Below are 16,277 nucleotides of genomic sequence, written 5' to 3'. Positions count from 1 at the left end.
TGCAGGACTCTGCTGACTGTGATCAAGTACAAATTTTTAAATGTTGACTTTTTAAAATTTAATTTTGTTATTTGTTTGTTCTGTTTTTCTGAGACAGGGTCTCACTCTAGCCCAGTCAGGCCTCGAACTCGGTGATCCTCCTACCTCTGCCTCCCAAGTTCTGGGACATGTGCCCCCACATCCCACTATTTTATCTTATTTTTTTGAGGTACGGTCTCACTCTAGCCAACGATGACCTGGAATTCACTATGTAGGCTCAGAGTGGCCTCGAACTCATGGCAATCCTCCTCCTTCTGCCTCTCGAGTGCTGAGATTAAAGGGGTGTGTCGCCATACCCAACTCCCAAACATTGACTTTTGAAAGGAAAGCCCCCAAGAGCTGTTCACACACTGTGCCTGCAGACTGATCCCATATTTCAGCTAATCTTGGAAATACAGGAAGTAGATTTAAATCTTCACACATGAGGGCTGGAGAGATGGTCTAGTGGTTAAGGCACTTGCCAGCAAAGCCTAAAGACCCAACGTTCAATTCCCCAGAACCCACATAAGCCAGATGTACAAGGGATGCATGTGTCTGCAGTTTGTTTGCAGTGGCTAGAGGCCTTGCCGTGCCCATTCTCCCTCTCTCTCTTTCTCTCTCTCTCTCCCTCCCTCCCTCTCAAATAAATTACTAATTTTTTTAAATCCTCATGCATGAAACCATCAGAATTCTAGAAATTTTTCTTGCAATTTATGCTTGCAGAGCAACGGGGTGTTTTAGCATTCCATTCATCTTCCACGGGAGAAGAGTTCTTGTGAGGGAGGCCAGGGTGGGGGGGTTTTGAAGATGTCAGGTGGGAAAGCAGCCCTAGACTAAAGAGAACGGGATTTATTTCTGCTCCCAGGTGGTGAACTGGGGCAGTGGTTTCAGACCACTGAGCTACAGGGTATCTAACTCCACCATTCCCAGGAAGCTGGAGATGAGCCCCAGTCCTTCTCAGCTTCCCTCTTACCTGTGCTAGACAGTATAGCAGTAACTTACCTAGGATGAGGCATAACTGTGGAGTTAGCTGGATCTGAGTGAGAATGCTGGCTTATCTCCTATTGTGTTGTGATCTGGAGCATGTTCTTTAACGTCTCTGAATTTCTGCTGCAAAATACTATCATGTATAAGTTTCTTGCGTGAATTAAAGACAAGCACATGTATGCCCAGGGACCCATGAGCTCCTTAACACTTTGAAAGTAGCCGGCCTCATCATAAGGTAGGTTCAGGTCCTTGGGAATGTCACTTGTCCTGAGCATGCACAAGCTGCAAAGGGGAGGGGATGTGTGAGCCCAGGGAGACTGGCGGCATTGGAGGAAGATGAGACTCTCTAGAATTTCAATTTGTGAGAACTTTAACCAGATGTCATCCTGCCCATTGTAAGCAGTCATTTTGGAAAGTTTGGTAGAAGGAGGGGAAAGGGTGAGGCATTCTTCAGACTCTAGGCCCAGGTGTGGCGGGATTAGAAATGCTCAGGGCTCCATCTTGCTGCCCAAAGGCATATCTTGGGAGCTCTGTCCTGACAATCTGCTCAGGGTCAGATGGTGTCCTGCCTGGTTTTGCAAATAGGACAGTCTGCCAGGGGCCTCACTGCAACTCTAACCAATCAGAGACAGCGTGATTGTAAAGGACACAAATTAGGACTAGCCAAATGAAGATATCCCTAGGGCAGTGTGGGAGGGTGAATTCTGTAGGTCTCCTTTCCTCATCTCATGAAAGTTTAACACTTCTGTCACCTGGAGGTGTTAACCAGTCAGGAAGCTCCAGGAATCTCAATGGCTTTTTTTTTTTTTTAGTCAGTTTTGCTTTGTTTTGTTTTTCAAGTAGTCTCATTCTAGCCCAGGCTGACCTGGAATTAACTATTATCAAGCTGGCCTCAAACTCACATCAATCCTCCTACCTCTGCCTCCTGAGTGCTGGCATTAAAGGTGTGCACCACCATGCCAGGCACTTGTATTTTATTTATTTATTTACTTTTTTGCTTTTTCAAGGTAAGGTCTTGCTCTAGCCTAGACTGACCTGGAATTTACTATGTAGTCTCAGGTTGGCTCTGAACTCAACAGCAATTCCCTTACCTCTGCCTTTCTAGTGCTGGGATTAAAGGTGTGTGCCACCACCATGCCCAGCCTTGGTTTTTATTTTATTTATTTATTTGACAGAGAGAGAGAAAGAGAGAATGGGCATGCTAGGGCCTTCAGCTACTGCAAACAAACTCCACATGCATGCACCACCTTGTGCATCTGGCTTTGTGGATCCTGAGGAATCAAACCTGGGTCCTTTGGCTTTGTAGGCAAGCGCCTTAACCACTAAGCAATCCTCCAGCCCTGTTTTTTGTTTTTTTAATTGCAGTTATATTACACAGGTAAGGTAACTGAGTCACTGACTACCATGTGACTGAACACAATCTTCAGCCCTCTCTTCCATTCCCTGAAGGTCAGGTCAGTCTGACCTACCCTGGATTAAACCCCAACTTTGACCCAGACTTGCTTTCTCTGGTGACCAGTCCCTATCCTGAGGCATCATCACCACACACCTAGATATGATCCAGAGGACCACGAAGTGACAAAAACACTGTCACTTATGAAACTCTGAGGACCTAATGGTCATCTCTCAGAGACAGAGAAGAAAGCCAGGCAAATTCTCTCTTATTGCAACACCACCATATTCAACTTGATTTAAAATGAGTTTTAAGTTCTAGAGAGAAACACCATGAAACTTCTCGTAAGGAAACTGGAGTTGAAATATGGACCTGGACTTACATCTGAAATTTCTAGTCATGAAACTTTTGGCCAATTACCCTGTCTGCATCAGTTTCCTCATTCACGAGATGAGGGTGCGATTAGGGAAGGACGAGTTGTGTTCTTGCCCAGATGGCGTCCTCCGAGCTGTGCTCACCTCAGAGTTTGACCTGTGCAAGAATTTACTGTTATAAACGGTTTGGAGGATTCTTTCCTCCTCCATCACACCTTCAGTTAAGAGAAGTACTCCCAGAGGCAGGCAGAGTTACACGTTGCTTTGAGTCTTGTTTCCAAAAGGGTTTCTGGTCCAGAGGCCAGCAGAATTTTGCATGTGAAGACTAGGCTTACAGCAGATAGGGAAAGCGAAGACGCTGTCACAGTGGTGGTTTGGAAATTCAGCTTCAACTCAGATGCTTCTCCAAGGGAAAGTATTGATCCCATGATGTTCTTTGCTGGAGGCGAGCTGCACACCCCTTTGCCTGCTTTGACAATTTTTTAAAAGAATTTTTTTATTTATTTGCAAGCAGAAAGATAGACAGAATGCACATGTCAGGGCCTTCAGAAGCTGCAAACAAGCTCCAGACACATGCTGTGCATCTGGCTTGATGTGGGTACTGGAGAGTCAAACCCAGGTCCTTAGGCTTTCCAGGCAACCACCTTAACCACTGAGCCATCTCTCTAATCCAGCCTTGACAATTTTAACCCTTATTAAAATTTGTTTAGTCACCTCATGACTATGAATTGGGCAGTTCTCCTGGGTCAGACTTACTCATTGCTGGCACTATTGCCATTCGGTTTGGATGTTTGGCTGTTATGGGGTGGGGTGCATGTCTTGGCATAGTAAGATATTTGATAGCATTCTCAGCCTCTTAACTGCTAGACACTTGAAGTACCTTCCCCCATTATGACAACTAAAACTGTGCCCAGGCATTGCTAAATGTCCTTTGGAGGGAAAAAAAAAAATACCCTGGTTGGGAATTAAAGTCCTCTTTATTTTTCTCAGCTTTCCCCCCATGTGGGAAGGTGCCCAGGGAGATGCCAGAGTGAATTAGACCATACTTTTACTGGTGGTGCAAGCAAAAATCATGCCAGTGGTTGTGGTCCCAGGTCATGTGGGGTGCCAGAACAAAATTAGATAAGGAATGGGACTTTAGCAACAAAAATTTATTTCTCACAGTTCTAGAGATTGGGAAGTCTCAGGGTGGCCTTGAACTCACAGCGATCCTCCTACCTCTGCTTCCCAAGTGCTGGGATTAAAGGCCTATGCCACCATGCCTGGGCCTTTTCTTCCTTTGTATGTGCAGAAAATAATTTGGCCAGATGTGTATGAGGTATATAGTAGATTGTTATGTATCAAGTACTAACCATAGAAGTGAATAATCAGGTGATCTGTTTATTCAAATGCAGTATGCAAAATGCAGCCTCTGAAGCAAGTACTGTGCTTGGTTATCCTTCATACTTCATGATTAGATACACACCCTTCTTTCCATGTTCTGTCTTACAAGACAAGCAGATATGCACACTTAAATTGAGAAATGGCTTCACATTCCAAACTACTTTACAAAGAGCTGATGCAATGGTTTTCCCTGGAAAAAGTCCAGTACATGCTGCAGAAGTGGTCCATACGCTAATAAGCAGGAATGGACAAGTGTGAGAGGTGCAGTAAGGTACTTAGAGAAAAGCTGACTGCATTTTACAGTCTATGTGTTTCTCTGCTTATTGCTTGCATTCTGTCACTAAACAAATGCCTGATATGGTCAATTTTTAATCATTAAAACAAGAGAAAAGGCCCAGAGTTATTAAGATTGGCTGCAGCTGGGCAAATCTGTTGCAATTGGGAAGCTTCCTCTGGTTTTATTTCCTGGAAATAGAGTACAGAATCAATAGGTTTTCTCCTGTGTCGGGAGCCATAGAGCAAAAGCCTCTCCACTTTGCCTGGGCCTGCTCATAAACTGACTCATTACTCAGAAAGCTGGTCCATCCAGCTTTCTGTTAGGTACTTCTGGAACCGGTCAGTTGGCTGCTTCCAGAATCCTTTCTTTTGCAAAAGGCCAGTTTATGGTCAGGATGTGAAACCTGGTGCAGTCAGCATGTTAAGCCAGTTAGGCAAGATTAGGCGAACACCTAACTACATCACCTCTAGGTTTCCTGACAACTCCTTGCCCAGACCATGTCTCCTTCCCCCTACAACCCTATATAAACCTACATGTAAGAATAAACTCTCGATGCCGTGACAAACATCTAGCATGGTCTCCTTGTGTCTGTTTGCCTACTTTCATTCAGGTTGATTTTCACCTCGCTTCTTTGTTCGATTCCCCACTGGCCGGGGCACTCCTGCGTGGAAAAGAGCAGAGAAATGTTTCCATGCCCCACTGGCTGACAGTGAACTAAAACCCCAAGATTAAAAACTGGTTTCTCACCAGGCATGGTGGTACATGCCTTTAATCTCAGCATTTGGGTGGCAGAGGTAGGAAGATGTCCATGAGTTCAAGGCCACCCTGAGAGTACATGGTGAATTGCAGATCAGCCTGAGCTAGAGAGACCCTACCTCGAAAAGAAAAAAAAAAAAAAAAACTGGTTTCTCTACAGAAATGGAGTCCTGTGAAGCAGAGGCTAGGCTTTGTATGAACAGAGTAAGCATGCTGCTGACAACGCTGACCTATCCACAAGTCCTACAGAGCCTACTGAGGGCAAAACTAGGTGCAACCCCATTGAACGCTGTAAATCATGCGTCCGCTCGCATGTTCTGCAAAAGAACACTGTGGCACAAGACTAGCTTTCCAAATGCTAATGGTGGGGGTAGAAGGCAGAGGCACCTCTGTGAAGACCAGCTGCGTTCCTCAGCCACTGCAAGGGCAATGGATAATGCTTTGTCTTAGGTTAACATTTACAGGTCATGTGTAGATCCACTGGCCTGAACCTCACTAAGTAAAGGATTTAAAACCATCTCCCTCCCATCTGTGTGTGATCCTTTGATTCCAGTACTCATGTATCGCCTGTCATTCCAGTAGCCCTTCACTTTCTAGTTAGCAGCACATCTTTTATAGTCGTGGCCCATGCTAGGCTTGGGTGGACCCTGCAGGACTGCACCTCTTCTCAGTGTAGGACCTGAGCTGGCAGCTTAGATCTGGACACAGTGACCTGCCGGGAGGTTTAGAAACACTTCACATGAGGCGTTCTGTGAGGAGGGATAGAGATCTACGCGTGCATGTGATAGCACCTACACAGAAGGAGGCCCTTCCTGGTCAGCTGCTGGAAGTACGCCCTGTTGTCAGTCATTTCATCCTGGGAACATTCTCCTCGTGCTGGTTCAGGTCCTTGGCGTGATAAGAGAGCAGCTAAGATTCACAGTTGTGCATCTTTTCTTCCCCAGAACACAACGAATGGCCTTTATTTTGGTATCATCCACATTTCGGCATCTAGTGGTCACACAATGATGTGGCAGGAGGCCAGGCACACCACTGACCCCAAGCTCCTTCGTGTCCCCGCAGAGGTCTGAGCAGCAGCAGCAGCACCCACACTAGAATCCTCCGGTCAAGGTCCTCTTGTTCCAGCTGTCAGGTTCCACACTAGACCCGTCAGATGGTCAGGGTGTCCTCCGAGCCCTGCGCAAAACCTTCTTCAACAATGTTTAAAACAAATCAGCTACAGGCCAGGGGAAGGGCTCCGTGGAGCCATGTACCTGCAGTGTCCTCGTGGGCCCTTCTCCAGGTGTGACCACGAGCTCTCCCTGTGCTGGCAGGTCTGCGTCACCTCATCAAACCTGAGCTGATGGCGCATCATCTGATGGTGACTGCAGCCTGGTGGCGAGTAACGAACAGTTCCAGAACTAAGCGAGGGAGGCCCGACTCTTCCAACCTTATCTGATGGCGTCTGGCCACAGCAAGGAAGAGTCGTGAAGTGTGGGCTGGTGACAGGCAGCAGGGAGTGGAGGAGAGAGAAAGCAGCACCCCTCGGTAAAGGGGGGGAGGAGACGGGAGACCCTGAACTCCTCACCCAAGGCCCATTTCAGAGAACAGTGGGTTGCAGTCGATGTGTTGGCCAAGAGTGAGAGTGGACGAGGGTGGGGACAGGATAGTGGCTTGGAAGAGGGTGTCAGTTCTTACTTAAGAAAGCAGGGGTACAGGTAAGCACCCCCCAAACCCACCAGTAGGCTGCTACCTGAAGCCTTCCCACATCCTCTAAGGAGCAGCCCAGCAGGGGGCAGTGGCGGGAGGCCAGGGGAGAAGCAGACCCAGGCCCATAGCCAGCAGCAAGGTGACTGCGTGACGAGTCTATCACAGTTGTGTGAGATGTGCCCCACTGCTCCTGATGGGAACCGACTCAAATATACCTTCTCGATCCCAGAAGTGCAACTACGCGGACGGAGGTTACACTTGACAGGATGGTCTGTTACATAGCATAGCTTAGAGCTCTAAATGGACAAAACAAATGAGTATCACATACAGCATCTTAAGATCAACTGCCTTTGAGTGGCAGCTCCCTTTCCAGTACTTTGAGGTCTGGAAAATGCACTACTGTGGAAAACGCAGGCTGCTTAGATTGGATGGGGCGGGACCTGGGGCTCTGAGAGATTAGCTGCTGTGACACGTCCTTCCAGCAGCTGAGGGAGTTTCATGTTCTCTCCAGATGTCAAGAGGCGCGGCAGCTCCAGCAGGATGACCGATGCTGTAGGAGTTCTGCCACTTGGCCAGCGTGGACATGGCTCTTGGGCCCAACACTCCATTTGAACTGTTAACTCCATTCATACTAATTTTTGTTGCAAGTCTTACAAAGGGGGTGCTTCTGGGTATTTAGGTCGACATTTTATTTTAAGGCTGGGTATTCGGTTTTCATAAATTGTCCTTTGAGGCCCAATTATCATACCTGTCCATCTGGTAAAAGCCATCTCCCAGTCCTTTCTGGCCTTCTTCCAGCAATCAGAAATTGCGAGGGACTTTTACTCCCGAGCCCCTGGTGGCTGCCATCTTGCATTGCTGTCGCTCGAAGACCGGCCCCTTCACTACCCTGTGGTTCCCTGGGCTCAGGTGCGCAGGATCACATGCAGACGCAGTCACCAGCTGTGCATCTTTGAGCCAAACACTGCAGATACTAATCCCACAAAAGATATGGGGAGACACTAATCTCTTAGATTTTTGTGGTCCACCGAGGCACAAGAACAACTTTAGATATCGCTGTATTGCAGTCTAGAGATCATGCTACCGTCTGGACAGTTTTGAGAATCCTCAGCAGAGGTTTTATTGCTTTATACATTATAGCCCAGAAAAGGCAGAATAGAATGTGTAATGGGGCATCTGGGCACAATTTCAAACTTGAATAGAAATAAGCCATGTCAAGTTGTATATACTGTTCTTTGAAGGTAACAATGCAGTGAATCAGATTTGCTATTGTAGATTGTAAGTAGGCTTTTGAAGTCAGGCACAGTGGTGTATGCCTTTAACCCTAGCACTTAGCAGGCAGAGGTAAGAAGACTGCTTTGAGTTTGAGACCAGTCTGGGACTACAGGATGAGCTCCAGGTTAGTCTGGACTAGAGTGAGACCCCACCTCAAAGAAAATAAAAACAAACAAAAGGCTGAATGCCTCTTTTTCTTTGGGGCTGGAGAGATTGCTCAGTGGTTAAGGTGCTTGCCTGCAAAGCCTAAGGACCCAGGTTTGATTCTCCAGTACCAATGTAGAGCCACTTGCAACAGCTGGAGGCCAGGCATACCCATTTTCTCTGTCTCTTTCTCTCATCTCTCTCTGCTGGCAAATCAATAAATGAATAAATACTCTTTAAAAGCAGATTTGTTGAGTGAAGCTCAGTTCTCCTTCAAATTTCCCCTTGATCTTCTTTTTTTTAAAAAAATATTTATTTATTTATTTATTTGAGAGTGACAGACACAGAGAGAAAGACAGATAGAGGGAGAGAGAGAGAATGGGCGCGGCAGGGCTTCCAGCCTCTGCAAACGAACTCCAGACGTATGCGCCCCCTTGTGCATCTGGCTAACGTGGGACCTGGGGAACCGAGCCTCGAACCGGGGTCCTTAGGCTTCACAGGCGAGCGCTTAAATGCTAAGCCATCTCTCCAGCCCCCCCTTGATCTTCTTATTAATAATTTTGTGACCTGTGAAGAGCCTAGGAATGCTTCCTAGTGTTTTATTATTAAAGCCTTGTGGTGATTTGATTCAGGTTTCCCCCATAAACTTAGGTGATCCGAATGCTAGGTTCCCAGTCGATGGAGATTTGGGAATTAATCTCTTCTGGAGGCAGTGTATTGTTGGGGGCGGACTTATGGGTGTTATTGCCAGTTTCTCCTTGCCAGTGTTTGGCACACTCTCTTGTTGCTATTGTCTACCTTGTGTTGCCCAGGGGATGGTGTCATGCCATCATTTTCCCCTGCCATTGTAGAGCGTCTCCTTGAGCCCGTTAGCCAAAATAAACCTCTTTTTCCCACAAGCTACTCTTAGTTGGGTGATTTCTACCAGCAATGTGAACCTGACAGCAACAGTAAAATGGTACCGAGGAGTGGGATTGCTGCTAGACACCTGTGTGGCTTTGGCCTTTTGGAGCTGCTTTTTATGAGAAATGTGGAAGGATTTGAAACCTTGGCCTAAGAGATGGCTTTCAATGCTGTAAGTACAGTTTGATAACTGTTGTCATCGTTGACGGTGCTGAATGCAGTAAGAACTATGGGCTGTGGCTTATGAGGGTGAGAAAGAGCTTTGCTTGGACTGGGCTATCAGTTTGTGTGAGAAGCTTGCTGTTAAGCCCATGTCCTGAGAAGTTGCGCAGGGTTGCTTTGCATAGAAATGAACTGGTATGAGCAGAGGGGTATGGCACAGGAAAAAAGTCTTTGGTGAATTTCTACCCATTCAACCACAATTGAGAGATTGCAACCATTGAGACTGGCCAGCTGACCTGCACTGGGAAACCAAGAATGAAGACTCTTTTGAAGGGGCCTGAGTGATCAAGGAGTGTCCTATTCTTCAAAGTCTGTATTATTCCCCCCTGGAGTATGAGAAATGCAGGAAAGACAGGGTCATTGGTCGTTGGGTTTTCAACATGGTCTTGTATTTTGAAAATGGCCATGGGCAGGGTGAAGCAGGTTTGATGGATGCTTGCATGGAGACCCCATGGAGTCATGAGGATGAACCGTGGGTTGCACTGGAGACCCAGTGGAGGTAGCAGGACCATGAAATGGCTGCTAAGGAAAGCTGCCGGCCCCCTGATGTAGTTTTCCAGGACTGTGAATAGCCTAGCTGGAGGAGTGGAAGTGGAACTCCAGAGACTTGTTGCTGGTTAGAATTATTGGACTTGGAGGTTTGTCACTGGCTACAGTTGTTGGACTTGAAGCTACAGAGTTTGATGTTTGCCCTGGTTGTTTTAAATTTTTTATTGGCTGAATATTTATTTTCTATAGCCAATGTCATCTTTTGCAGTGTGTGTTTATTCTGTCTCATTATGGGCTTTGGTGGGATTTTTTGGTATTATGGCTCAGTTAAAAGACCTTAGACTATGGGGATGTATGAACATCATTGGGATTGTTAAGAACTATGGGGACTTTAAAGTTAGATTAATATACTGCATTTTACATCATGTATGATTATCAGTTCATGGGGGCCAGGGGCAGAATGTGGTGGTTTGATTCAGGTGTCCCCATAAACTTAGGTGTTCTGAATGCTATGTTCCCAGCTGATGGCACTTGGAAATTGAAGCCTCCTGGAGGTGGGGTATTGTTGGGGTGGGCTTATAGGTGTTACAGCTAGTTTCCCCATGCCAGTGTTTGCCACACTGCCCTGTTGGCTCTTCTCCACCTTATGTTGGCCAGTGGGTGATGTCCACCCTCTGCTCATATCATCATTTTCCCTGCCATCATGGAGCTTCCCCTTTCAGCCTGTAAGCCAAAATAAACCTCTTTTCTCCCACAAGATGTTCTCGGTTGGGTGATTTCTACCAGCAATGCGAGCCTGACTGCAACAAGCCTGCTTAAAGGTTTCTAGTTCATATTCATTCATGACATGCACATTGTTGTGTAGCCTAAACAAGTAGTTTCACTACTCTGGGGGTTACATTGTTTTAATTTATAGGCAACAGTTCTGTACTGGGTGGATAGTTGTCACAGTGTGTCCACTGGAGTTGTTTGAATGCTATGACCTGACCTTCCGCTGGCTTCTGAGAGTTGTTGCACTTAGGGGAATCAGGTGGCAGTGAGCCTTCACAGTTCAGACCTCGAGCAGCTCCCCTGGAAGCAGTTTTTGAATTGCTTGGTTGAGGTTGGTAATGCTGCATGGTTTTTTGAGGGTACCCACCTGAGAATCTCTGCTCTTGGCTGTAGCCCCAGCACTGGAAAACAGTTGGTTCTCTGTAGTATTCATTGACCAGAGCAGTGAAAACAACAGATGAGTGATCAGGTTAGTCTAGGATATTCCGTGTTAGCAATACATGGAGATTTTTACTGCAGCATGTTAAAGTAGAAAGCACATGCCTCAAACTAACAGCTAGAGAGATACGTGTGTAGTAATGCAAAGCTCTTTCTTGAAGTGGTCCAGTTCTAGCTGTGTTGTCCCTACAGTGGCCACTGGTGACCGGCAGCTGCTGAACCTTGAAACAGGGCAGGGCTGAACAGAAACTTGAAATATCAAATGCACCAGACTTTGAAGAACTAGCTTGAAAAAAGTATGAAGCTTAACCTCATCGTTTTTATATGGATTACATGTTGAAAGCTAATGGGTTAAATGTATAATGAAAATTATCTCCACCTGCCATCTCTTTCTAAGGTGGTTACCTGAGTTGTGTAGCTGTGGATAGAGCTCATAGTCACGTTCCTTTATTTGTCAGCTGGCCCTGCCCTAGACATCAGAAACGACTCGTCTCTATTACGTTTAAGTTTTTACCACGTACATCACTGCAGGAAAAGAAACTGAAATCCATGTGTTGGGGCAGCACACACCTCCGTCTTTCTGATGTAAGGGGCATTTCCTTTTGGAGCTCTCTGCCTCTATAGAGACATAGCCTTTGAGTCCTGAGTTGATAGATGATGGATGGATGGATGGATAGATGATTGATAGATAGATAGATAGATAGATAGATAGATAGATAGATAGATAGATGGATGGATGGGGACTAAAAGCCTGATAAGGTTTCAGTCTGAAAAGTCTCACCACCCTCTATATTTACCTGCCTGAGGAGCAAGGTGCAGAGCATTCAGGGTCAGTTTACACAGTCATAACTAAATATGAACTGAGGCTCTTTATTATAATGCTGGCCTCAGCACTGAGCTGGTTTTCTCATGCCTGCAGACTCTGGTTAGGCCCATGAGATCATCCATCTCAGAGAAGAGGCACAGCAATGCTCACTGCTGTCTGCATGGCTCCTACCGCTGCTGTGACCTCATAGAAGCCCACAGGGAACTAGGTCTGGTCCTCAGCTCTTCCCAGTCAGGTGATGAGATGGCTGTTGTGTTGGAAGGTGATTCTCTATTGTGTGAGGACTGGCGTGGGAATGAACATGTGTAGATTTACTGTGGGGATGGACACCCATGCTGACCAGGGGACCCACACCCTGAGTTCTGGCTTGGGACCTCCCACTGAGGAACTAGAGTAACTTCATGCACCCCAGGACTTCTCATCTATGAAATCTCATGTCAAACTATCCAGAGATTGAAGGAAAGGCTCTGTTCATATGTGCATAAATCACACATCCTGAGATAGTTCAGTTCTGTCCTCTTTGACTGGTGGAGAGTGACAGCAAATAGCCCTCCTTGGTGAATGCTACCCTACAGGAGAATGGTTTCATGCTGCAGAGCTACTGGCTGACCCATGGCAAGGGGAGAGGGGCAGGGACACCCAGTCTTAACTACTTCCCACCAAACATGGATTTTAACAAGCCTTTGTGATAGCTTGAGCAGTAAACACTGACTAGCCATTGATAAAAGAAAAGTTCAGATCCTTTTACTGGTTCATATGCGTGATGATTGGGTGTTCACGCTCTTGCGTGACGTGTGCCTCCCACTAAACCTTGTTACGCTCTGGCACATAACCCATCTGACGTAAAAAAAAAAAAAAAAAAGAAAGAAAGAAAAGTTCAAGTTTCCGTCTCATAAAACTGCAAGTGACCAAGTTGAAGTCTCAGGGGTAAAATGTTGGGCTAGTTTTGGCAAAGGAGTCTGCCATTTGGGAGTAGGGACTGGGAGAGGGGGAAGTATGTCATAACGGAGGAGATATGTGCAGTAGGTAATAATGAAAACATTCTTTCTTACAGGAGAAGTACGGAAAGGATGGCTTTGCTGGTGCTTGCAGCCACATGACAGCAAAGTCAATGGCTGCCCCTCCCAGATGCAGACTGAGGTCACTTCTGGTTCTGGTGGTAACTGCTCTGTCCACCCTTGTGTCTTCATCGTTGGTGGAAACATTATAACTGCATTCAGGAAAAAAACAATAATATTGACACGTAAAGAAATTTTTAAGAAAACAAGAATTTGTTTCCTGTCCTCTTGTATATCTGAAAGTCCAGTTTTAGCAGCACAGTTGAGAAACAGTTTTATCCAACTGAAGCTTGGTTTGTTTGTTTGCTTGTTTGTTTGTTTGTTTGTTTGTTTGTTTGTTTGTTTGTTTGTTTAAAGAAAACTTTTTTGTGAGCCTTAGGGAATTCTCTGGAAAATGTACTCGAAGGTTACATTCCCAACTCAGAAGACTTTGGGGCATGCTGTATTTTAAGAGGACAATTTGTAAGTTCGACTATAAAGGAAGCTGAGGCCATGTTTTGATGATTATGGTTATTTTTCCGCTCTAATTCTAATGTGCTATAAGCAGTTATGTGTCCCACTGCAAAATAAAAAGCAGCTAGCACATGCAAATGTAGTATCTGTCTTTCAGTGCAATGTGAGGGAAAGTGGGCCTCACAGGACCCCGGATAACTGATGGACACTCTCGCAGGCCATGACTGGGTGAGAAGCCCTTAGACGAACCTGAGTTGAAGTGAGCTGAAGCATCACTGTGGCACTCCACAGTTAGTTGGTTATAGGTAGAAAACAATTTTACTACCTAATGATGTCAACTATCAGGTGTACATATTTGAAATTAATCATGTTGTCTTTATCTTTTACTGAGGCCTTAAAGCAAGATATATATGGCTTGTTTTCCCTAAGTAGTGTTAGCTCTATTATTAACATCATAGACCTAGATCTTCAAAATCAGATCCTAAGAAGCCTCATGTGCCGACAGAAAGCGCTGCACCACATTGCTGTGGGCAGGCAGGAGGAAGAGTGTCCAACCAATATCATGTCCTGAAAAGCAAGCGTGCATACCTGTGAGGAATAGATGACTGCCTGTAAGTATTCTGCAGTCTGATGGCACTTTGGGCAGTTGGCACACCCAGTACCTTTCTTTCACGTTACCTGACAGAGGTAGCTCTGATTGGGGAAGGGGAGAGAGATGTGTTGCCCTCTCTTTCAAAACTGATTCCTGCCAGGCTGCTGTCATTTTCCTGACTGGTGTCTACTCCTGGTTATAGTGTCTCAGCCAATGTTTAGAGAAGTTGGTATGAAGTTGGTATGAATGCCATCAGTGATAGAACGTGACAGTGCGAAAGGGAAAGATGGTCTGTGGAGTTAGAATGTTGACGTGGGGTTTGGGCGGGGAGTTGGCTAGCGTAGACACTCAGGATGGGACGGGACTCAGCATAATGCATGTGGCTTCTCAGAGGTGCATCTACTACTCTCTTGAGCAGATGCTAAAGTGCATATTTGAAGCCTGGTTTCACATGTCAGGGTCAGGAGCTGCAACGATTGCTTATTGGAAGCTGTGCTGCACCTGAACTGAATAGAGAAGAGTCTCCTCCGTGCACAGGGACTGGGAGCATGAGCTTGCTTTCTACCTGCAGAAGGCTAGAGGAGAAAGACTAGCCCACAGTTCATGCTAAGATTACCCTTTGCCCACTTAGGTTTGCTTTGGGAAATTAATGGGCTCGGTAAAGAAGGGGAAGAAATCTAGGAAAGCTAAGAGACCAGCAAAGCCGGGACCACCAGTCTGAGGAAAAACAGGGCTTTGGGAGGTGGGCAAGGAGTTGGCAAAGTGACAAGTAGACACACACACAAGGTTAATGTATCTGAGTGTATTTTACTGAAGTAGAGCATCCGGTTATACACAATTCTGGCTGCATAAGCTTAGCCTTTGTTTATTTATGTGGTACAATTTCTATGAACAGCCTGTTTGAGGAATCGAGGCACAAATACATTGAGTAAAGATTACAATCACATATTTAATAGTTAATATCTCACCAAAATTAGTGTTAGATAGTCAATGGTTACAAATGACTTTTGGTTTTTAGCCTGCTTCAAGCATTAGTTTTAACAATAGTTCTAACAGGGCGACTTATTTTCTTCCTTGAACCATGCCATAAAAATGTAAGCAAGCACCAAGGTGGCTTCAACTTATCAAGTCTGACCACAAAAGTTAAAGATTACCAACAAACTTGCTTTCCACCATTATTTATTAGTGTATCCCAGTTCCCACACACTCCTGTATAAGGTAAGATAACGAATGGTTCATCAATTGGTTCTGGTTCTCGGAATTCTGACTATGGCTTGAAACAACAGTGGGGTCTTCAGAGGAAGTGTCACACCATCAGGTGACTCAGTTTTTGGAAACTGTTCCATATCTAATTTCCTTCCGTGTGTGTCTACTAAATTGTGAAAGAACATCATGCTGCTGCCATGTGTCAGGAACAGAACAGTAGTGATGAAGAAAACAGCTATTAGAGAGCAGCAAAAGGCACTACAAGCCTGGAGAATGCACGTCCTTCCAGGAGGCTTTCTTCCTTGAAGCTTTCACCTCAGCCTGGTGAACAAGTCACGCAGACTCCACTGGAGTTGGCGTGGCAACAGACCTATCCATTTTGCTCACTTAGTGTTGGAAGTACATTCATACTCACATACTAAGCTCCTCAGCACCAACATGTTTCAACTTCAGGATTTTTTAAGGCAAATGCTTGCATATCCAACTGTATTTATCAGTGAAAAGTCCCATTATGACTCTTACTTTAAACATATATTCAATGAGTCCAAAACACTTGGAATGCCAGTCATTGTGAATGTTTCTTACAGAGCATATTTTGTTTTTAATTGAGGTATCTTTATACCTCTACACTGAACTAATTACATATGGGTTGTATTGGAGTGATCCACTGTAGACAGCTATTGATAGCCACTGCAGCATACAGCAGCTCTATGGCCACAGAAGAAACTGGAACCCTTGATGTTAAAAGAGCAGACTTAGGGGTGGAGAGATGGCTTGGCGGTTAAGCGCTTGCCTGTGAAGCCTAAGGACCCCGGTTCGAGGCTCGGTTCCCCAGGTCCCACGTTAGCCAGATGCACAAGGGGGCGCACGCGTCTGAAGTTCGTTTGCAGGGGCTGGAAGCCCTGGCGCACCCATTCTCTCTCTCTTCCTCTATCTGTCTTTCTCTCTCTGTCTCTCGGTCTCAAATACATAAATAAAAAAATTAAAAAAAAAGAGCAGACTTTAGCAATGGATTCATGGATT

General features: G+C 45.7%; 1 protein-coding gene, 1 non-coding gene and 2 pseudogenes across 6 annotated transcripts in view; 3 read left to right on the top strand and 1 right to left on the bottom strand.

The window, feature by feature from the left end:
* LOC123453231 overlaps positions 1-16,277 on the top strand; it is an 81,854-nt pseudogene that overhangs the window by 35,948 nt on the left and 29,629 nt on the right.
* Positions 1-16,277, top strand: part of LOC123457541 (RING finger protein 141-like) — a 55,855-nt gene that overhangs the window by 35,954 nt on the left and 3,624 nt on the right. The window contains exons 2-3 of one of the 5 annotated variants that reach the window (XM_045141422.1): positions 13,000-13,104; positions 13,962-14,067. The exons of 1 other annotated variant lie outside the window; for it this stretch is intronic. The gene's annotated coding sequence lies outside the window, so the exon portion shown is untranslated. Of the gene's footprint in view, positions 1-12,999; positions 13,189-13,360; positions 13,685-13,704; positions 14,068-16,277 lie in introns of those variants that run through there. 3 more of the 5 variants (XM_045141424.1, XM_045141425.1, XM_045141423.1) reach the window with 3 other exon arrangements.
* LOC123457496 lies at positions 7,297-7,726 on the bottom strand (annotated as a pseudogene).
* Positions 12,684-12,788, top strand: LOC123457570. The gene has a single exon (XR_006635054.1). It is a non-coding gene; the product is annotated as a small nucleolar RNA U13 (small nucleolar RNA).

The sequence above is a fragment of the Jaculus jaculus genome, unplaced genomic scaffold, assembly GCF_020740685.1.
Source record: "Jaculus jaculus isolate mJacJac1 unplaced genomic scaffold, mJacJac1.mat.Y.cur u25, whole genome shotgun sequence".
NCBI classification, from domain to species: Eukaryota; Metazoa; Chordata; class Mammalia; order Rodentia; family Dipodidae; genus Jaculus; species Jaculus jaculus.
The sequence above is the reverse complement of the archived record's forward strand: the minus strand, read 5'-3'. Positions and strand labels throughout refer to the sequence as shown.